This window comes from Limulus polyphemus, unplaced genomic scaffold (assembly GCF_000517525.1).
Source record: "Limulus polyphemus unplaced genomic scaffold, Limulus_polyphemus-2.1.2 Scaffold287, whole genome shotgun sequence".
In the NCBI taxonomy this organism is placed as follows: domain Eukaryota; kingdom Metazoa; phylum Arthropoda; class Merostomata; order Xiphosura; family Limulidae; genus Limulus; species Limulus polyphemus.
This window is the reverse complement of record NW_013665897.1, coordinates 587,753-609,603: the sequence shown is the minus strand read 5'-3', so window position 1 is coordinate 609,603 and position 21,851 is coordinate 587,753. Positions and strand designations below refer to the sequence as shown.

Sequence of the window (21,851 nt, the reverse complement as noted above, 5' to 3'; positions counted from 1 at the left end):
GGAGAACAGGAGAGACAACTCAGGATTATGCCCTTCCTTTGCTGTGTTCTCCCCCACCGGGCAGGTTGCCGTCCATTCGACTAAGTTTCATCATGAATACTCTGCCTAAAGAATCTATCAAAGAATACACAATAGAGTGATTTATTTTGGGGGTAACATACTACACGTTTCGACAGAGCGTTGGTCTGTCTTCTTCAGGTATGAAGCGTATACATGGTATTATATTTATCTATGACTTCTGATTACTTGGCTTTTAATTAGTGGCCAGTATTTTCGCATACTACTGCCTACCAAGTAACAGGTCTAAAATAATGTGCAAACTGATTGTCCCCAGTGGGGGCTTTACCCCTAGATCCCTTCTAGGGGCTTCACCCCTGTTATTTTCTATAACGACCCTATGAATTATGTCGGGAAAGAATATGTGAGCTTTACCCTTTTGCTGGTATTTAAAAGCTGCAATTTATAATGATATAATTATTGACAAAAATAAATGAAGGTGGGTTTTAGCTTCATGGAGAAGTTATATTGCCCACCATCCATTTTGAATCTCTGGGACTAAAATACTTTTAACTTGGGGGAGAGAGGCCAAGAAGAGCTACGGTTCCGGCAATTTTGATTAACATTACATAAGAAGCTACATCATCTGCGTGAAACATGGATTTCACAACAGGAAGCCCTAATCCGCAGATTTGGTGAGATCATTAATGACGTTTACCTGCCGTTGAGCGTCATAATGTGGGAATCACCTCGAATCCTGTTTAACTTTGACTTTCCATGTTATATATGCTACAATTACACCAGTTTATCCGTTTATGTTATAGTATTGTTTTAGTAAACGGATTGTTTCTATAGTATGTGCAGTCGAATTTTTGTCGTTTTAATTATCAAAATTAATTAAAGTTACTGCTAATGATTTCAGGATTTTTTCAGTTTATCAAAACTCAAACAAACACGCGTTATTTTAAGCTTTTATAAATGCATATTTCCTATGTATATGTATACAGAAGACTAAAATATGTATATTATATTTAGTGATTCTAATCATAATCGCGGAATTATTTCGAAACGGTAGTAACTGACCGTTGCACCATACCATTATTTCGAGTGTCAGTAACAAATAAGCATTACGAAATTTTTATCGTTAATCTTTTATTGCATTTACTTAACGTTTAGATTGGTTGAGGTTAAAGGATTACATCTAATTATCTTGTATAATGTTATCTTCGGTCAAGCATGGCTTATCAGTTTCCTGAAGGTGAAATTGTAACACTTGAAGAAACAGTATATGTAGGGGTTCTGTTTTCAGGTGTTTATTATTATTATTTTTAAATCGGTGTTTATGTTTAGCTGTTATATAGTTTTACTTAGATGTCTTAAATTAATCTTTTCTGGGGTTTTCGCTTTTAATACTTTAATGACTATACTAATATATTGTATATTCTCTGCACACTATTTTTTTATGGGAGTAATAATAGGTACAAACATAGTTCTAGTTATGTTAAAGCTTTGTAAGAGCAGCTAATATTTCATATGAAATTATAAAAACAAACCAGTCATCGGAAAAGCGGGATAACCACTTCTAGAGTTTATTGAAAAAACACCGATTTAATTTTTTATTTTGTTAGTGGTTGTCGAATAACACCGAAAATCAGAACCCCAATTACATGTTAGGCTTTACGAATGAAATGTTTCTTTGCCATTTAGGTGTGTTTAGTAAACAACTACAAAAATGTGAATTTTGTTAGTCAAATTTCTATATAAATACATTATCGGCCATTTGTTCTCAGTTCAAGTCTAAACCCACCGTGTATGTGACTCAGAAAATTGTTTAATTTCCAATAAAATGTGGTAAAATAAGGAGGTATTTCAAGAACTTTACACCACCTACTTTAGAAAAAATAAATTGATGAGTAGTTTTTGTCTAATAATGCTTTACTCTTAAGTCTGGAAATTCTGTTACTTTATAAAACGTGGAGTATTATTTGGTCCAGATCAGTGATAGTGCAGCTCACAACTTCTTGTTTAAATTATTAGCTGTTAATGTTTACGTTCTCCTCTCCAATGTGAACTTCGTTGTCAACAGTTTTGATATTTGGATGCCAGTAAGACGATTGATTTATTCAGAGAGTTTGTGTTAATTTGAATTAAACTTACAGAGTACATGCAATAATTTTTGATTGTAATACTTGACAATGTGTCATGGTCACTGTCAATTCTAAATCCAGGAAATAATGGCACGAGTTATAATTGGACGCTTACTTTCTTCCCTCCTCCTCCAGACCGTGCCACGTTGCTGAAAAAATGCTCTCCGCAGTTAGAAAGCATGGGTGTGCTATAAGAGAGGCTGTTAGGTCTCACTATTCGTTGACATAAGTGGGTATTGTTGAGTAGTTGCCTTTTCTTTAGCGTATAATTTCAAAATTAGTTATTACTAAGTCCTTTGTGTAGCTTTGTGCAAAAATCCTGAAACAAACTTCCCCATCTTCAGAAAAGTATATTCATAAATTTTACGAAATACAATTTTTCAAAATATACATTATTACTAGTATTATTTTGTCAATGCCATGTTTCCCCACCATTTTCAATTGTTTCTAGTGGCATATTTATCAAAGGCATGACTACGAGCACATTATTATTGGACATCATTAGCTCATATTCAACTAGTTCTTTTTCTCCTTGGACGAGTAATATCACAGAGCTTTTTTTTAACTGCACAATTGTATTTTAACTTCATCATTTTTAATACATGACGCCTTGTTGCAACTCATATATATACAGGCCTAGTAACATAATGATAAAAAAATGAAGACTATTCTAGTAAATACATTTATTTATCAACTATGGAATGGGATTTTTTAATCTTAAATATGTTTTTTAATATTTATGCACTTGAACTTATACATATATGTGAATTTTTAACTGCACAAATATTTTTACAGGTGCACAACTTGTGATCAACTGTACACTAGGAAAATCCATGTAGTATCTGGGAATGAACACTTAAATTCAGTAAAAAAAGACGCACCCACCGAAAGAGTGGATATTGAATGTATTGAGATTAAGCTTGATTTAACGTAGGATGTGGTAATTCAATCAAGAAAATACGTTTTATTAACTTATCAGTAAACACCAAATTAAAGTAATATAAAAATATGTTCCATAACCTGATGTACAAATCATAAAACAGTATTATGATTCATTTTCAAAAGTTTCACGTAACTGTAGCTTTTTTCTTCTGATAATTCCACAGTTTTGTTTTAACCTGACGTTAAATACTAAATAACATAAATCATTTTTTGAAGAGTAACAATTATTTAGTGTTACAAAACTCACGCAACGTGCTTTTATTGTTTATTCAGCTCAAAAATCTAGCCTAACTTGAAAATTTGTTGAAATTTTGTGAGCACAGCCCATTTAGCGGATTTGCGTTTAAACAAAACATTCCTGGAACAGTTACCGAACATGCTCGCTCTCTCAGCCGTGGGGGCGTTATAATGTGTTAGTCAATTCCACTACTGGTTGGTAAAAGAGTATCCCATGAGTTGGCGGTGGGTGGTGTTGACTAGCTGCCTTCCCTCCAGTCTATCACTGCTAAATTAGGGACGGCTAACGCAGATAGCTCTGGAGTCGCTTTGAGCGAAATTCAACAAACTGGAACAGTTTTGTGTTTTAAGTCAGCCATTAACCACTTAACTAGCATCTGAGAGATGTTATTGTTTTATTGTTGCTGCCAGTTTTAGACTTTGTTTTCTTCTGAATTGTTAGATCCCAACAACCAAAGTGTGTACATTCTCTGGTTGTTGGGCTAACACATATATATATAGTACTAGTGATAGTCATTTCGGATTTAATACCCGAGATAATCAGGGATTAAGCAATCTTGTGGGAGTATAGTACAGTCCTGTAAGTTGTTTCTGTTAGGCGTAACTAGGAAAGTTGACGTTTTGAAAAATCTTTTGTAAAGTTAATGTAGTCTTTGAAAGTCTGTTCAGCCTAGTTTTTGTTCATGTTCTGTTCTGTTTGGGTTTTCGTATGATATATTTGTGTTTGGCAGATTTCTCAGTCTTAGTAAAGTTTCTTATTCCACCTTAATTAATCTTAAGATATGACACATCATTAAAGAAATGTTTTTACCCATCGTCAGTGTATTGAACTTCAAGATGGCTGATCCAACAGAGCCTGTGTGTGTGTGTTTTCATTCCTTCTACTTATTCTTCAGCCGTGTAAAGTCACTTTACCCGCCAAATAAGTCACTATGTTTCTTGCGTTACAGTGGAAATAACCAGTCCCTCTTTACTTCTATAACCAAGAATAACACAATATTAATAACAAAATAGCTTGTATAAGCTCAATTTTGTGGAGTAGCAATGAACAATAATTTGATTGTGTATTAAAGTGTGATTTCCTAAAACGTTTTTCACATTAACTCAGTTAATTTTAGAGTTTAAAAAACAATCTGTATTGGCCATGTAAGATTATCGTAATGTAAAACCAAGAACATGAGAGTCAGACTAGCACAATAAATGTAGTATAATCGATCCGTGGTTGTACGAGTGCTACTGCCCTGCGGCGCCAAACTTGAGAATATCAAAATTTATTGCGTGTATATTGGAACATGGAGTCTATCTAGGAATGGTGAACGGGCACACTGTGCGTGAAATACCTATTTTTCATTACGTATATATACACTCACGAGCAAAACCAACAACGTTCGACCATTTCTAACTGAGCAGCGTTAATAATCTCCACGACACTGCTAAATGATATAATCTCATTTTTGAAGAGTAACGTGTTTTTACTGTCACAAAATTCATGTGGCATTCTTTCATTTTCTGTTAAGTTCAGTAATGTAGTCTAACTTGAAGGATAGCAGTTTTTTAAAAACTTTGTTGAAATTTTAGTGAGCAGATAACCTGTTTTAAATAACTTGAAAGATAAACTTACATTTCAAATCGTGATATTTTTACTTCGCAGGACAGTATTCTGAGTTAAATATATATATATTTTTGCTGCTAAATTTATTTTAGAATCCAAAATGCAAATTTAGGCTATTTAAGTTATCATACTCCATACAAATATTCAGAGATACTGTTTACCTGTAGAATAGACACCGTGCGGCAATTTATGAAATTACAGAATAATCAGTCATTTTTATAATTTTAACTAAAACACACAACCACGTACATCAAAAGCGACCGGTGGTTGAAGAGTTGGAGGGAGTGTTGATGAAAACTTTACTTCAAACCATAAGTAGTCCCACAGTTTAAACTTACTATGTAGCAGCTGTAACTTGAAATTTGAATGAAATTAAAACTGTTTTCTGTCACTCTCTCTCTCTATCAAGTCAAACAGTGTTCTAAGAATAAATATCCTGATACTGATTATGACTGCTGATGTTTCTTCTTTGTATACACACATAAAACGTAAACTTTATTTAATTCATTATTGATTTGAGTCATAATCATATCACGTATATAGTTTGTTTTTAGTACGGTTAAATACGGTGGTTATGCAAGATGTTATGTCAAAAATGAAATACAATTGTGGACAAAGTAATAAATTAAAACAAGACCATGAGCTTGTTTAATGACTGAGATAAGAACCAAACAAAGTATTGGAAATACACACCTTTGTGTGTTTGTGTTCAGCTAGATAATGTGATTCTTAAAACGAGTTTTTTAGCGTCACGAACGTGCCGTATCTTAAAGATTCCTGGGTCAATCACGTAGCTCGAGTATGTAGATGCCCTCAGGTGTTTCATTCTTCGTTTTAATGATAGAAAATTAGGGGTTTTTGTTGCATACAACCCGTTTTTGGTGGAATTTGGAGTTGGTGTACAACGATTAGGTCACGTAGCTTGGAAAAGCCTTTTATCCTGTAACTTGAGTAAGCCATTGTTAGGTTTACTTGCGCTATATCTGTGAACTTTAAAGTTTGTAACATGGACACCGTGTCAATTATATACAATTAGTTTATGCTAAACATTACATTAATAAAGTTTCAAAGGAAATATGGAATAGCTTGGAAGGTAAACTTACATTTTAAATCGTGTTCTTTTTAGTTCGCAGGGCAGTACTCTGAATTAATATATATATCTAATGCTAAATCTATTTTAGAATACAAACAATTCCTGCTAAATATGAAACCTTGGATGATTACCTCTGTAATATGTTATAGCATACTATTCGGTGTTTCAGGCTGTTATTTTGTTTACTTTTTGCGACTAATATCAGTCCTTACATATTATTCAAGATGTTATTAGATGGGGATGTTTAAACACCACACATGTTTCGCTACATAAAATAATTTATGATGTATTTCGACTAAAACGACACAAAATTTAGAAGTTTTTGATTTTATAAAATCTTTTTTTTTATAAGCTATATACAAATCTATGGGCTCAAGTTCTGCTGAAGGGATTGAAGAATTTGACTTTTTCAAGCGCACCTCCATTCCACAGCCCTTGACGTTTGCTTGTGTAGCGGTTAGTAACCCATAAGAACACTTAAAACTGCAAAGGATCATAATTAAACATTTCTTATAGTTAAAAACGAAACAGGTCGTGTGGATACTATTCAAGGTTGTATTAGAATAGATGATTGAGTTCCACGTTTCTAACATGTTAATCGCCTTAACACTAAATCTGATTTGAAAATGTTCAAAATGTGAAACTCAACAAACTATTACCTATAACGTCTTGAGTAAAAAGTGCTTTTCATGAGTCTTGCGTCTGACCATTCCAAAACAACTAATTGTCTCTTCTTTTTACATGCAACAAGTTCTGAATTAATGACAGAGATTTTCCTTTTTAAGTTTTGGTATTTGTTATACGATAAGTTTCATAGATGACGTATTAGATATTCGTTATATATACAAGTTTAACCGTTATATAAGCTATAAAAAATTGTAGAATAGATGTAATAAATATCTACAAATGTGAGAAAAAAGCAACAGCAAAAAACAAGAAGTCAGAGAAGAAGAAAACTTCATCTCGATTTTCGTCAGATTTGCAGAACATTAGTTTATGTTGCAATCCCCACCCACCAAAAAATATCTACAAATCTGTATACTTTGCATCATGCCACAACATTAGTGACGAAGTTCATCACGCTATCAAGATTCGAATAATTACTAGCGATACTTTAATTTTGAATACATGTTTTTATTCTGAGATGGGAACAGCTGAAACGTTTCTTATTAACTAACAGTCGAAAAAATTAATATTTCTTTAAGTCAGTGACGTATATTTTTCTGTCAAAACGGCTCAAGAATATTTTATATATATTCTTGGAAATTCTTTACTTACACACAGGAAAATTCGACGCACTGTTTAATAAATATATATTACAATTACTCTGGCCAGTTTTAAGCCAACAACGTTATTAGAGTACCAGACGCACAAAGTGGTTGAAGCAAACAATGAAAGATGTTTGATTGATATACTTATTTTAAAGCTACTTGAAGTATAGTTTTTTGTTGAAATCAAAGAACAGTTCTTTAGGATTTGCACATTCTGGTACATTGAATTAGTATAGAATAAGTTTGTGCATACCAAAAAAAGGTTATATTTGTTTGTTATGAATTTCGCGCAAAGCTACACGAGGGCTATCTGCGCTAGCCGTCCCTAATTTAGCAGTAAAAGACTATAGGGAAGGCAGCTAGTCATCACCATCCACCGTCCACTCTTGGGCTAATCTCTTACTAACGAATAGTGGGATTAACCGTCATAGTATAACGCCCTCACGGCTGAAAGGACGAGCATGTTTGGTGGAACATTGATTCGAACCAGCGACCCGCAGAATGCGAATCGAGCGCCCTAACCACCTGGCCATGCCAGGCCCCAAAAAGTTTTTACTGGTGTAACTTTCTCCGTGAACAAGTATGATTGTTAGATTATTTTACCGTTTATTTTACGTTACATTTGTTCATTTCAAATCATCAGGTATATTTTCCACCCTTTTTAGAAGTGTAAAATTAGAAAGGCGTAACGTGTAAGTTTACTTGTATACAAGGCAGTGTGGTTCATTCGAGCAAACGAGTATACACTTATGTCCGTTTCATGATATTTCCGTTCTCTCGTGTACAGTTGAAACGTATACAAATGTAATGCTTGTTGATATTATTCAACATGCTTGTAGGTAGAGGTCTGATTAGGTGTGCATGTAACCTACTTTCCCAAAGCTAGGCAGGTACAGCTGGCAAAAAAAGGAAAATCGATGGTTTATGTTACACTTATTTCGGTCGATTTATTTGTTATTTATCCGCGTGCTCCTCAGGCTTAAATAGTGAATTGTTTCTTTATAACATTGAATTTTTATAATTGCAGAGGATTTGGTGTGACATCAAAGACATTTTACTTTTGTTGTTTCTCGTATTTGTATCCTAAGTATCTAAGGTCCACTAATAAATAAGTGTTTAATTTCTGAACAGTACTTGTTTAAATGGACTGTTACTATGAAAAGGTATTTTCTTAAGAACAATAAACACTGCCACAGTCAATAAGTGTTTAATTTCCGAACAATAGTTGTTTAAATAGACTCGGTGTGAAAAGGTTTTTCCATAAGAATAAGAAACACTGGCACAAAGCCCCCCCCCCCCAGTGGCACAGCGGCATATCTGCGAACTTACAACGCTAGAAACCGGGTTTCGATACCCGCGGTGGGCAGAGCACAGATAGCCCATTGTGTAGCTTTGTGCATAACTTCAAACGAACAAACTGGCACAAAGACGAAGGGCGCTATTAAGCTGTGTATCACTAAGCAATGTAGTGCTTAGTATGTAGGGGGTGAGAAAAAATGGCTGTCGCATTCAAGCTATAATTTTATGATGCTTACAAATAACTGCTAAAGTTGAGTCATAGCCTTATTTGATCATCTGATTTCCACTAGCCGTGGAGGAGTTATAATGGGACGGTCAATCCCACTATTCGTTGGTAAAAGAGTAGCCCAAGAGTTGGCTGTGGGTTGTGGTAACTAGCTGCCTTCCCTCTAGTAATTCATTGCTAAATTATGGACTGCTTACGCAGATAACCTTCATGAAGCTTTGCGCGAAATTCAAACCAAAACCATATTCTTACTTTCCCGTAGCATTTAGCTACTCTTCACTCTGGGCAGAGCCAACATTGTTTAAGAGAGATATTTTGATAACAAAATTTGCCCCCCCCCCCCCCAGAACTAGACAACGAGATGAAAGAGATGTGGTAACTGATGGACATTTGTTATGTATACTGTTCCAGTCGTGAATAGTTAGTATAACCATTACGCATAATTAAGAGCAAAATACACATATTTTAGTTATTCACAGTTTGAAAAAGAACACATGATTTATTTATTTATTTTTACTTTTGGGATAATACTTTGTGGTAGTGATCTTTTTCAAAGTCAGCTACTCAAAATTCGTCTTGAGGACGTCTACGTTCGAATTTAGCATGTTCAATTTACGTAGAAAAGACATGTTACAAGCAAATATTTTAATAGTTGTGGAGGCCATTTTGCCATCTGATATTTTCATAGTCAAATACACAGAATTCAGTTTTGTAACATCGATTTTTGAATTCAGCAAGTCGATGTTATGTCATAATTGTTGTTACTATCTTCAATCCTGGAGTGCTTCCTACTTTATAAGCTAGTTTTTGATTTTTCCATTTAATCTGTTGAGTTTGACGTCAACAAGTTGAGGTTTGGATACAAGGTATAGGAAAGTGATATCTTATTTATATGTAACTTTGATGATATGTAGAACGAAATAAACTTCCACATATAAGCGGATATATATAAATTTCAGTGGTTTTTGTTGTTGTTGTTTTTGTATTTAAAATAACGGAAGTTTTAAGCGTAGTATTTCTCTCAGGACTGTATACAAACTTTCCGTATGAGTAGCAAAAAGGTCGAGATGATAGTGTTTTCATTAAAGGTAAATGCTTTATACGTGTGCAATTTCAGTAAATTCTGTTCAATTAATGGTGGAACACATTGTTATTTCTATTACAAGATAAACAGTACTTCATTTTAGCTATAGCGCTTATCACAATTCAAAAAAATTCTTACATTTAAAATAGAAGTATTGCTTTTCTGTATCTCGAAAGTCTGACAAAAATTGTGGACATTCTTTTACTGTTTTGTTCTTTAGTTGTGTTTAAGTTTTTATTTCGTTGATTAAAGTAATCATTTTGTATACATTATTTGAAAACTCTTGAGTTCTAAAACAGATAAAACAATAATTTTGCTTACACAATAGGCTATATTTTTTGTTTTAACAAAAAAAAATGTTGTTCCTATTATCAAAATTTCAATTTCACAGAACCGTTGTTTTCTAGTCATGACTCAAATTGTGTGTGTGTTTTTTTTTTATCCATCTTCACAGTACATTACAACGATTTTCTTGGAGAATGTACGCTATTGAAAATTCTTTGCTCATTCTTGGCAAATTTGTGCGTGTTTTCTGAGTCTTAAATTGCTGCTTACCAAGACTGAGCAGGGCTTATCATTTATGTGAAGCTCGTAAGAGTTCAAGATTCTTCGAATAGGGCTTGTGCTAATTCAGTTTAATTTGAGCTTGAATTGTTATAAGTCCACAAGGTAGCCAACTCACCGTAATAAGAAAAAGAAATACAAATAAAATAATAATCAAAAAATTGGTAAGCAGTAATTTAAGACTCAGAAAACGCGTACAAATTTGCTAAGAATGAGCAAAATATCTGCAAATGGTTAAGGCGCTCGACTCGCAATCTGAGGGTCGCGGGTTCGAATCCCCGTCCCACGAAACATGCTCGCCCTTCCCAGCCGTGGGGGCGTTATAATGTGACGGTCAATCCCACTAGTCGTTGGTAAAAGAGTAGCCCAAGAGTTGGCAGTGGATGGTGATGACTAGCTGCTTTCCCTCTAGTCTTACACTGCTAAATTAGGGACGGCTAGTGCAGATAGCCCTCGTGTAGCTTTGCGCTAAATTCAAAAACAAACAAACAAACATTCTCCAAGAAAATCGTTGTAAGACAGGAGAAGGGGATCGGAAGTGAAAAGGGTGTAACAGTCGAGTCAAGAAACTTGACAGCAATGGCAGAACAGATCATTTTGCAATAGAGATGTGGTTAAGATTTCTACTGTCTGAATTCGGTACATTTAATGCATTATATTTAATAATAATCTTGAATTTTGCTTCTACGGAAAACTATATTCTGTATCAAGAAGTAAGAAATATCCTAAAAATTAGTTTAATTATGACATACTTCTCTAATTCAAGGCAAAAGCGTCTATTCTAACCCTGGTGTAAACCAGAAAACAGCGGGAACTTAAACAGCAGTAATATATTTATTCCCCGCATTGTAGCTGGATATTTTATTACTGTATATTTAGCTTATTGTGGGAAAAACCAAAATGCTGAACATTTTATTTACAATCTTTAACTTATGTAATTTTGTTGTAGTGTGAGTTTTGTTCAAACTCAACTATTTACAATAGCTACTGCAGTAACGATACGGGTGTTATTCTACAAAATATATATTTTTTTCAATATATGGGAAAAGTTTAATATAACTAGGTTTGTTTTTGGACTACTGAGTTAGCATGCCAAGTTGGATTTGTATCGGTCAACTTTTACATTAGTCCACAGACAGACAGAAAGTTTTTCCTTGATATTGGAGTTACTTAATAAGCATAGCTCGTTTGTGAATAACGCCTATTTCCCAGTTTTAATAATCAGCTTTGCTCGCCAGAGCTGGATAAACACACTATAGGGACAGCGTATTCTAGTGCGAACCGTAGAAGCTGGATCGATGTTTTATAGGTATGAGACCTGTAGGAGGGTCAGGTACACTGTGAACCTGTTCCTCCTTCATTTATGTTTCCTTCTTTCCTCGTGGCACTTATTTTCACGTAATATTACCATTTATTGGCTGCTTATTAATGATAGTTAATGTTTCTGGCGATAGTCTACAAATGTTTTGCACTAATGTGCTTTTTTTGTCCTAGTGAAGTGATTCTCAAAGTGTGGTCCGCAGACCACTGGTGATTCGCGAGAGTCCTCCACGTGGTCTGCATGTTGGTTCAAAATGCAAGTCTCATCTCTTTGCATTAATTCTGATTAGTTGTTTGTTGTTGTTGTTGTTTTGTTTTTTTGCGGTGGAAAGTGTAAGCGGGTGGGATAGTACAGGTAGGTGGTCTGCGGGGTCTCTTGCCCCGCCGACTTGGTCTGCGGATGGAAAAGTTTTAGAACTACTGTCCTAGTATTTAGTGCTTTGAATTTTCAATCAAAAGGTTGCGGGTTCAAAGCTTGCTTTCTCGTATCCGATTGTTATGTCCTTAACCAAAATATTTTACCCCAGTTTGCTTCAATCTACCAAGTTATAAAATTGGTATTCATTAATAGCTGGAGGTTAATCTGTAGTGAACTGGCATCAAAGAGGGAATATGTCATCTTTCTCATCAGTATTCAATTCGAAAAAAAGAGCTTTTTAAAAAGTAAAAAGTACTTTTTTTATTTTGGAAATAGTGATTTCTGTATTCCAAACTGTCACATAGTTTGTAGTAAATTTCGCTTTAACTGTTCAATCGTGTTTTAGAAATTCAAATACACCCAGATAGTCAGAGTTTGTATTAGCATTACTAGCAGAAATACCCGCCCTCCGGACAGGTATAACTGCTAATTCCTGCGAAAGGCTATTGGGCCAGCGGCCTTTTCTGGAATTGTCTGACAGTTCTACAACAATGTACTCATACTTGACATTCAATAATGTTCACCATCCATAAGAAAAAGGATTTTATTGAAATTTTAGTTTAGAAATGAACTATCATCACAGAGTAGATTTTATTGAAGTATTTCTTTGTAGACGTAGTTATCAATGAAAGTGCCTCGCTTTTCTGTTGCAACATTCGTGTTATTTTCACTAATGAAAAACAAATATTTTTTTATGTTTGTTTTTTATTGTTTTATATTTGAAACTTACTCCTTTTTTTGTAATTATTATTTGTGAAATCTGAAACATTTCGTTTTTTGTAGAAATTTCAATTATTTTATTTATTGCTCAGCTATAAAAATGCTGCCTAGTTATAAAAATATTACTCAGTTGTGGTGATGATCGGTACAGTACTTTCCGAGATTTGGACGTATACATCGCAAGCTCCATTATAATATTTTCAAGGTCCTCCATTAGTACTTTTAACCTCGGGGTCTTGCATTTACTTTCTCTCTATTTCTCTATCTATATATATTATATTATACACACACAAGTTGTTACGATGCCAGGTTTTACCAAACGAAGTATTTGTTTCTAATTATTTATTGTTTGTTTGTTTTGAATTTCGCGCAAAGCTACACGAGGGCTATCTACACTAGCCGTCCCTAATTTAGCAGTGTAAGACTAGAGGGAAGGCAGCTAGTCATCACCACCCACCGCCAACTCTTTACCAACGAATAGGGGGGATTGACCGTCACATATAACGCCCCCACGGCTGAAAGGGCGTGAGGGGGATTCGAACCCACGACCTGCAGATTGCGAGTCGAGCGCCTTAACCACCATGCCATGCCGGGCCCCTAATTATTTATATTCATTTGGTCTAGATTATTCAAAATAAATTCGTCAACACAGAACTATAGTGTAAAAAGTTAATTTAGAAAATATATTTTTTTTTAAAGTAAATTATTCAACATGTCGCCAAGTTCACCTGACATCGTCAAGTGTGATGATAAACATATTTTTACACATTGTTGTTGTTTTAACACTGCTTAATTATTTTGGTACAGTTTTTGCTCTGTATTAGAGATATTATTATTACTTGTATACGGTAGTTGGGATAATTATGAAAACGCACAAACCGTACACATAAAGGCGAAAAAACAACGAGTAAAGGTGGCTAGACGGTGAATTTAGTAATAGTACATAATATTATAATAAAAAATACGAAATAAAAGCTGTACAATAGCGTTTTGTATGCGAGTCCTTTGATATACCTTGTTTTCTTTTTGCCACACAGTTTACTAAAATACGATTGTGGAATGTTGCTCCAAATGTTATGTTTTATTCCCCACGATTCAGCCAAGTTGTTTGCTTTTACATAAGCCCATATAGTTTCAAGTATGTTTATTCCCGGGCTTTGTGCAGGTCAAGCCATGGTTGTGAATTTTCCTTAGGTTTATTTACTGTCGAGATATTGTTTCACTATATTTGCTATATGCTTGAGCTCATCGTCTTACTGGTAGATTGAGTCACTGCCCGGTGAATTGTGTTCGTATTCTAAGGGAGTCTTGCCAGTAATTGTTCACATAGATTGCTTTTGAATTGTCAAAACTTTGATTTCCACACGCTTTTCATCGTGTATTTCAGTCCTGCCGTGGGGGCGTTATAATGTGACGGTCAATCCCACTATTCGTTAGTAAAAGAGTAGCCCAAGAGTTGGCGGTGGGTGGTGATGACTAGCTGCCTTCCCTCTAGTCTTACACTGCTAAATTAGGGACGGCTAGCGCAGATAGCCCTCGTGTAGCTTTGCGCGAAATTCAAAACAAACAAACAAACAATTTCAGTCCTGGGAGCAATGACCGACCTATTAGCGGGAGTGGTAAATATATTAATAATAATCTTAATTTGTTTTTCACATTGATCTTGTAAACCTAATAAGAAACGGATTAAGTAAAACCATTACTGTTGTATAATAAACTTTAATATGTTTCAAACGTGTTTATAGATTGCACAAATCGTATGAATTCCGTCATTGCGAATGTTAAAATAAATTACGTGCGCAAGACTTTAAGGATCCCAGAATATTCTGGACACGCTGTTTTATGTTGAAAGGTTAAATTATCGAGGTTTCTGAAAATAAGTATAATCATACCCCCTCTCGTTTATTCGGCGGAGGTTTTGCAAAATAAAATAGAAAAAAAACACCAATATGAGGAATATTCATTGCAAAGAAAGTTTCGTTGCTATAGCAATTCTTCTTCGTTTTGCTTGCAACTACGAATTGTATCTATTTTTATTTGTATGTACATAACTTACACTTACCTTAAGTGGTCCTAAATGTATATTTGCATAAGCTTGAGTTTGATAACTTTAAGGAAAAAATTTGGAATTGCTGATGTTTTAAACGAGAATCACTGATCTTCAAAATGTAATAAACTGGCACTGAATCACCCTTTACTGCATAGAGTTATTTCTCGCATATTACTTAATTAGTCCATTAAAGATTTCAAATCAAAGGATTAAAAATATAACACTTCAGGTCTGTCTTTTTATGTTACAAGCCCTTTCCAAGAATCCTTGTCCTTTAACTCTCGAACTAATTTTTATACTAATTTTTCTCATATTGATATTCAGAATGTACAAAATTACCTCTTCCAAAAATACATCTGTGCTCTGCCCACGACGGGTATCGAAACCCGGTTTCTAGCTGTATATGTCCGTAGACGTACCGCTGTGATATATATAATTCTTATTTCTTTCATCGATACGAAAGAAAAGATTCATTGCGATCTGTTATGTTATGTAATGTCAATACGTTGCCGCAGTATTCATTTTTTGCTTAATTTTTACATATGTCCGCATAAACAGTGGTTGATGGCTAAACATAATCTGAATTTCTGGACTTCGTAAAGGCAAATCTACATCACTGTTATCAAAATTATTAATTTTGATTGAGTCATTACATAATTTGGCGCATACCTACTGGCCATACAGTATCATTAATGGCCTGTCAAAAGATTTTTTAAGTATTAAAGCCTCTTTGTTTTTATTTCACAGAAAATACCATCGCTGAGAATGATAGAATTGAATTAATTATTTACATCCTTATAAATGTTTTTGTGTTAGGCTGTATTTGATTTAGGTAAGGGGTTGTATAATTCGAAATTTTGCTGCATAAGCAATATATTTATTATTATTATTATTTTACATAATGAGAAATTTTGGGGTGCATAATTTTAAACTGTTGGCTGCATTGTTTTTATTTTTTGATGCATAAAAGTCGGGTCCCTGATATTAAGGAAAATAAAATAATCTCGATATTTTCAGAAACCGAAAGAGGAAAGTTTTTTTGTTTTGTTTTTTAAAGAGTCGCCCCCAGTACCACAGTGTATGTCTGCGGACTTAAACTGCTAGAAACAGGGTTTCGATACTCGAGGTGAGCAGAGCACAGATAGCCCTTTGTGTAGCTTTGTGCTTAATAACAAACAAACAAACAAAGTTTAAAGAGTCTGGCTAGTATGTTACTCAAACACCAAAATGATGTACACTTATTGTTATAAGTTATATATTTCTAATGTTGTGGTTTATGTGTTAGCCCATTACAAGAAAATTCTAATTTGACGTCAAATTTTGTTCTAGCACTTTCTAACGTAGAGATTATAAATTAGTCGTTCCGTGAAGCATAAAGTTAGTTTAGTAGAGTTAGTTGAAATAAAATATTGTTATTTCAGAATAGAGGGTTTTTTCAGTGTTTGCTATCGTGCTACGTTTTATAAGTAAGTTAATTTGTTTACCTTGTGTAGTAAAGTTAGAGTGGCTGTAAACTTAAACCTACAAATTACAACAGCGTTTAAGCTTGTAATAACATTAAAAGTGGAAATAAACTAATTTGTGGTTGTTACCGGACTAAATGTCGAATTATCTTCACCTCATACTTTAAAAGAACCAGCAAAGAAAGAACAGCTTTACAGCAATATAGACGCCATTTGCAATGTCAGTCTCGCTACTTGATAACACCATTGATCTCGTTGTTATAGAGATCAGTTGACGACACCAGATAAAAATTACCGTCAATAAAACACTTGTAAATCTATATAAACGCAAGAACTTTGAAATTTGAAAAAGAAAAAATTCTAAGTCAGCGGTAATTTCTAGATGCGGACGCTGATGTGAAGCCAGTATTTTTTTTTATCTGACACAATGCTCTCACGCACGTTTTTTGACATTTGTAGACTGCAATTATTTAGAACTAACTGTAAAAATGGCTTAGAAATGAAATATTTTTTTTTATGTCTTGTCATAATCAATTAGAATTTTTTTCTTGTATCGTATTATAAAGGTTAATTCCTATTTATGTACCTTTTTGTTTTTTATCTTTAATTAAAAAATTCTAGTATTTGAAAAACATTTTTGTTTGCTTTCGCTCTCAGGCTATTTTTGATGAAAGGTTCGTTTGTCTATAGTTAAGCTCAATGTTACACAATAGGCTTTTCTGTGCCCCCCACGAGTATCGAAACCCATTTTCTAACATATATGTCTGCAGTCTTACTACCGTACTTATATGAAAGGAAAATAAATATTATCCTTCCATACTTCACCGATAAATTTCCAAACGAACGGCTTTGATTTTTGTGGGAAGTTTGCCAATACTGTTCGTATCTATACTATTATTCTGCTTGTTTGTATGTACGATCGTTACGCTTTCTGACCGAAAACCTGCAAACCTGCTGCATAATCATGCGTAGTTAGAATGTTTCCCCAAGAAAAACCGCGCATGCGCATTATTCACTCGACAACAAACAGTCTGCCTGCGGCAGAGAGCTCCAAAGCTCAGTGACGAAGTCGCTACAATTGCTGTATGAAACAAGAAGTAACAACAAAAGAGGAATGTAAATATACTTTACTAACCATTTCGTACAACAGAATATTAAAAACTTATCAAAGTTTTTAAAAAAGGTTTGACGTTAGGTCGTACAATAACATTATAAGTTTATCGATAGTATTAAGTACAGTAAAGTTTAGTCCTGACTAAACTTAAGTAAAAAAAAAAAAAAACGTACACAGGTTACAGTGTTAATTTATCTCTTTATCGAACTTTATAAAGTACGGCAAATATACAAGTGGATTTACACATTTCGGTGTCTACGATTACAATTCGTTTGTATTGTGCTAGAAATGTTATATTTAAAGAAGTACTACGATAAATATACTAATTTGGTCGGAAATGTTTTGCGGGTCTCTGCTAGTTATAAATTAAAGTGTTTAAAAAATTGCACTGGTGTTTTTTGTTACTCTCGTATTCTGTCGGCTAATCATTTTTCCCCTTTTGGCTACTGATCCCTCATTGGGTAGAAAGCATCGCCCGCCAGTGCGTGTAGCGTCTTTTTTATGTATTTCTTGCATTCTACTTCCAATATATGAGGCGCTGGCGCCAATTCACACAGACTAAGTCGTTATAGAACCGGCGCCATATTTGTTACTAGCGCGAAATCACACGCGGCGTGATTGCGGACGAATAGGAAGGAGTCAAGTTACTGCTTTGTGCCAGATAGCCCCTAAGTATAAAACTTTTTGTTTGTATCTCGTAAAAAAGGTTTGTGATATTTTGTTAATGTGTGTTTAATAGTAAATTTCTGCTGATATAAGGTAATCGCGTTTTATAAAGTATAGTTTACAACACTATCGTAGGCCTAATCCATCTTGTACTCGTTAGAGAAGCACAGCAGAATGGCAATAAATGAATAATACTATTCGGTGTTATGTAGAACTGATACATGATTGCTCTTCCTAACAGAATATTAGAAATCCAGCATCATTTTTAACGTACAAATATCATTCATTTGGCCCCCAGAACAAGTTTTGAGTCAGTTTTTTTAAACAAACACTATTCCAGAAGAAATCTAACTTGTGTTCGTGTAATAAATTATTTGTTCTCAACCTCTATAAATATAATATAATTCATAAATAACTTATTAATTAGTTGTACTTACGTATTCTTTAAAATTAATTTTAGTTTTGGCCATGAACTTACCGTTTTTGGCATGGGTCACAGTTATATATATATATAGCGAGAAAGAGAGAGTGAGTGGTATGATCGTGTAACCTCCCTTTGTATATAACGGTGATACTCATGTTACAGCAGAGTAGGGAAGAAAGAGGTAAAAGGTTAAATGATCAGTCTGTTGTAATACATGTCCTTACGGATCTACGGCTACGGCAGAGGTTCATCCATATGATAGAATGAAAAATATTGGAAAATAAATATTATATGCAGTCAACACATATCTTACGCGAATTGAAATTGTATGCTTTTTGATGTAAACAAACTTTCTGTGTCATTCAGTACCTCGATTTGATATAGGAAAAGAAATCGTAATGTCTTTGTTCGCCATCTGATAAATGGAAATATTGATATATATATATATTCTCCAGATAAGTTTTGGGCATAAGAATTTTATGTTTTGTTTTTCACTATAACGGAAAAAGTTTGTGTATTTCTATAAAATAAATATTAACAGTATTTTGAATCATGTTTAGTTTTCTTGTAGACCACAAGAGTTGTTTTTCACATTGATATTGACTCCTTTTAAACTAATTTACTATTGTTGTGTCAGCGAGGTCACGTGACTAGTATCGCGCCACGTACTTCTCGAACCTTCGTGAATTATCGGGAGACTACTAGATTGGGGGTAGTTGGTATATATAAGATGGTCACAACGTGACGGAACAAGGAATAATTAAACTGAGTATTATTGAACTTGAGCACGTGAGAAGTTTGTTGTTATAGCGCGACTGTTGAAATTAAGTGTATCGCATAGTTATATTCAGAAAGAATAAACCAGTTTTATTTAAGAAAGGACTTGTGTCGCTAAAGTTTCGTCGGAACGAATTTACGGAAAATTAACTAACGAACAGAGACGTAACAGTATGTTTAAAATTTATAACATCGAATTTACTGTTTTTTATCTGTACCGTGTAGGAGTATTAAGGGTGCTAAGCAACTTATTTTATCTGTTGACTTGTCTTTTCACACTTTACGCATATACTGAACAACACTTTTTCCTTTATGATCAAAAACAATAAGCTCTTTTTAGCCATTATAGCTTTTCCAAGAAATATACCTATACATTGACATGTGTTCTTTAATTCTACGTTCCAGATAATACCACAGTTTTTGAGAAATCTAGTAGAGCTTTTAAAAGGTTGTTGCTTAGGTACACTAGACTAAGCGTAACGAAAACTACTTCTACGAGAAGTACCATGTTTAATATATATACATATATATACATGTTTTTCATCAACATGATTTACATATGCATCTAGGTTCTTCAATGAAAAAGAAATGTATATGCTTTGGTGGATTTATCTTTGTTTTTAATGTACCTACGTTGTTTATAATCAATACTTCGCATATTCAAAAACAATTTGGATGCCGCTTGTGAATGTTTTTAGTGTAATCACGCATGAAGATAAAAGATTATCAGACTTGTTATGTGTTCTTATTATGACTACTAGTTTCTAAGCAAGTATCGTATATTTTTTGTCTAAACATAATATATAATTTTTCCACTAAAAGTTTTAAAACATGCTAGATACCATTTAGTTTTTATTACGTTTTTGTTTTGTTCAGTCGTGTTCATTAATAAAAGCCCCCCAGTGGCATGTCTGCGGACTTACAGCGCTAGAATCCGGGTTTCGATACCCGTGATGGGCAAAACACAGATAGCCCATTTTGTAGATTTGTGCTTAGTTACAAACAAACATTAATTAAAAGCCACGACTATAATTTACCCCATGATTTTGCGCTCTATCTTAGTTGACGTAATTCTCATCTGATATTATTTTTAATTAAAGCAACTCGAAAGCTGAAAGTCTTGCGAGGCCCTGTTTTAACAAATGATTTCCAGTATACTTGTAACGAGAAACATTTTCGAGATCATAGAGAAAGTTATCTCCTTTTTAATGACCTTGAGCTTATAGCGTTACAACCGTCTGTATCTGTACGCATTTGTAGTGTGAATGCACCTTTTCATGTGCGTAGTAGCCGTTAGAAGCAATCAAAATGAGGTTGTTAAACTTATGTCTCCGATCTCTAGTGTTCTTAACCTTTATTAGTAACGGAGTGATGTAATTTCTTCAAAAAATTCTGTTTTTGTCTATAGCATTTACTGCTTGTGCCGTATGTGTTTAAAGCCGAAGTTGAGGCGTATAGCTTAAACGTAGGAGTGAATGGTAGATTACACAGGACTGCGAATTTAAACTTCATAAAAGTTGCTTCAGTTTTAATAATGGATTTTTCATAATTAAGCTACGCAGATTTCGAAAATAATATTCTTTTTTTTCTATCACGTAAGGATTTTTTACAAATCGGGAATTTAAAAAAAAAACTTGTTTAGATCAAATTATTATTTCATTTACCACAATGAACATTTTTTATTATTATGTTTATTAACAAAAATACAAACAAACTGAAGAAAAGGGAAGAACATTGATGTCAAATGAATATGCATCCTCATTCATCCTGAATTTTTTGTTTACTTTTCGTCTTTTAGTCTCAAACTACGTGTTGTGGTCTATTTTTTATGTATTGTGTCTGGAGCATCTCGTTTCAATGACCAGCAGTAATCAGCCATCATGCTGCTGTTCCACCTTCACCGATTCCTCCTCTCCATTTCCCTGATGTCTTGATGAAGCCTTTCCCAATGTTCTTCCATCACAGCAATGATATTTTCAGGGAAATAGTCAATATGTGAGTGTAAAAAATGAACTTTCAAGCTCATATTACAACCCAACTCTTTGAATTTATCGAGCATGTTATTGACAATATTTTCGGAATTTGGAACCTTGTTGTTTCCTAAAAATTTGTCAATAACATCTTTAAAGGCAATCCACACTTCTTTTTCAACTTTCCTCATTGTCCTTTCCACCTGTTCATCTGAAGTCAATTTCCTAATCTGAGGTTCAACAAAAATCCCTTCTTTAAGTTTCACTTCTGAAAGAGCTGGGAATTGCCCACATAGGTACTTGAAACAGTTGCTATCTTTGTCTAAGGCCATTACAAACTGCTTCATCAAGCCCAATTTTATGTGACGTGGAGGAAATAGGACTTTATTTGTGTCAACCAAACTTTCACATTCAGTGTTTTTCGATCCTGGTTTCAGGCTGACTCTGCATGGCCATT

At 34.1% G+C, this 21,851-nt stretch overlaps 1 protein-coding gene across 3 annotated transcripts in view; it reads left to right on the top strand.

Annotated features, from left to right (window-relative positions):
• Positions 1-21,851, top strand: part of LOC106457058 (TSC22 domain family protein 1-like) — a 30,698-nt gene that overhangs the window by 2,020 nt on the left and 6,827 nt on the right. Inside the window, exon 1 of one of the 3 annotated variants that reach the window (XR_002610063.1) lies at positions 18,146-18,229. The exons of 1 other annotated variant lie outside the window; for it this stretch is intronic. The gene's annotated coding sequence lies outside the window, so the exon portion shown is untranslated. Of the gene's footprint in view, positions 1-18,145; positions 18,264-21,851 lie in introns of those variants that run through there. One more of the 3 variants, XR_002610062.1, reaches the window with a different exon arrangement.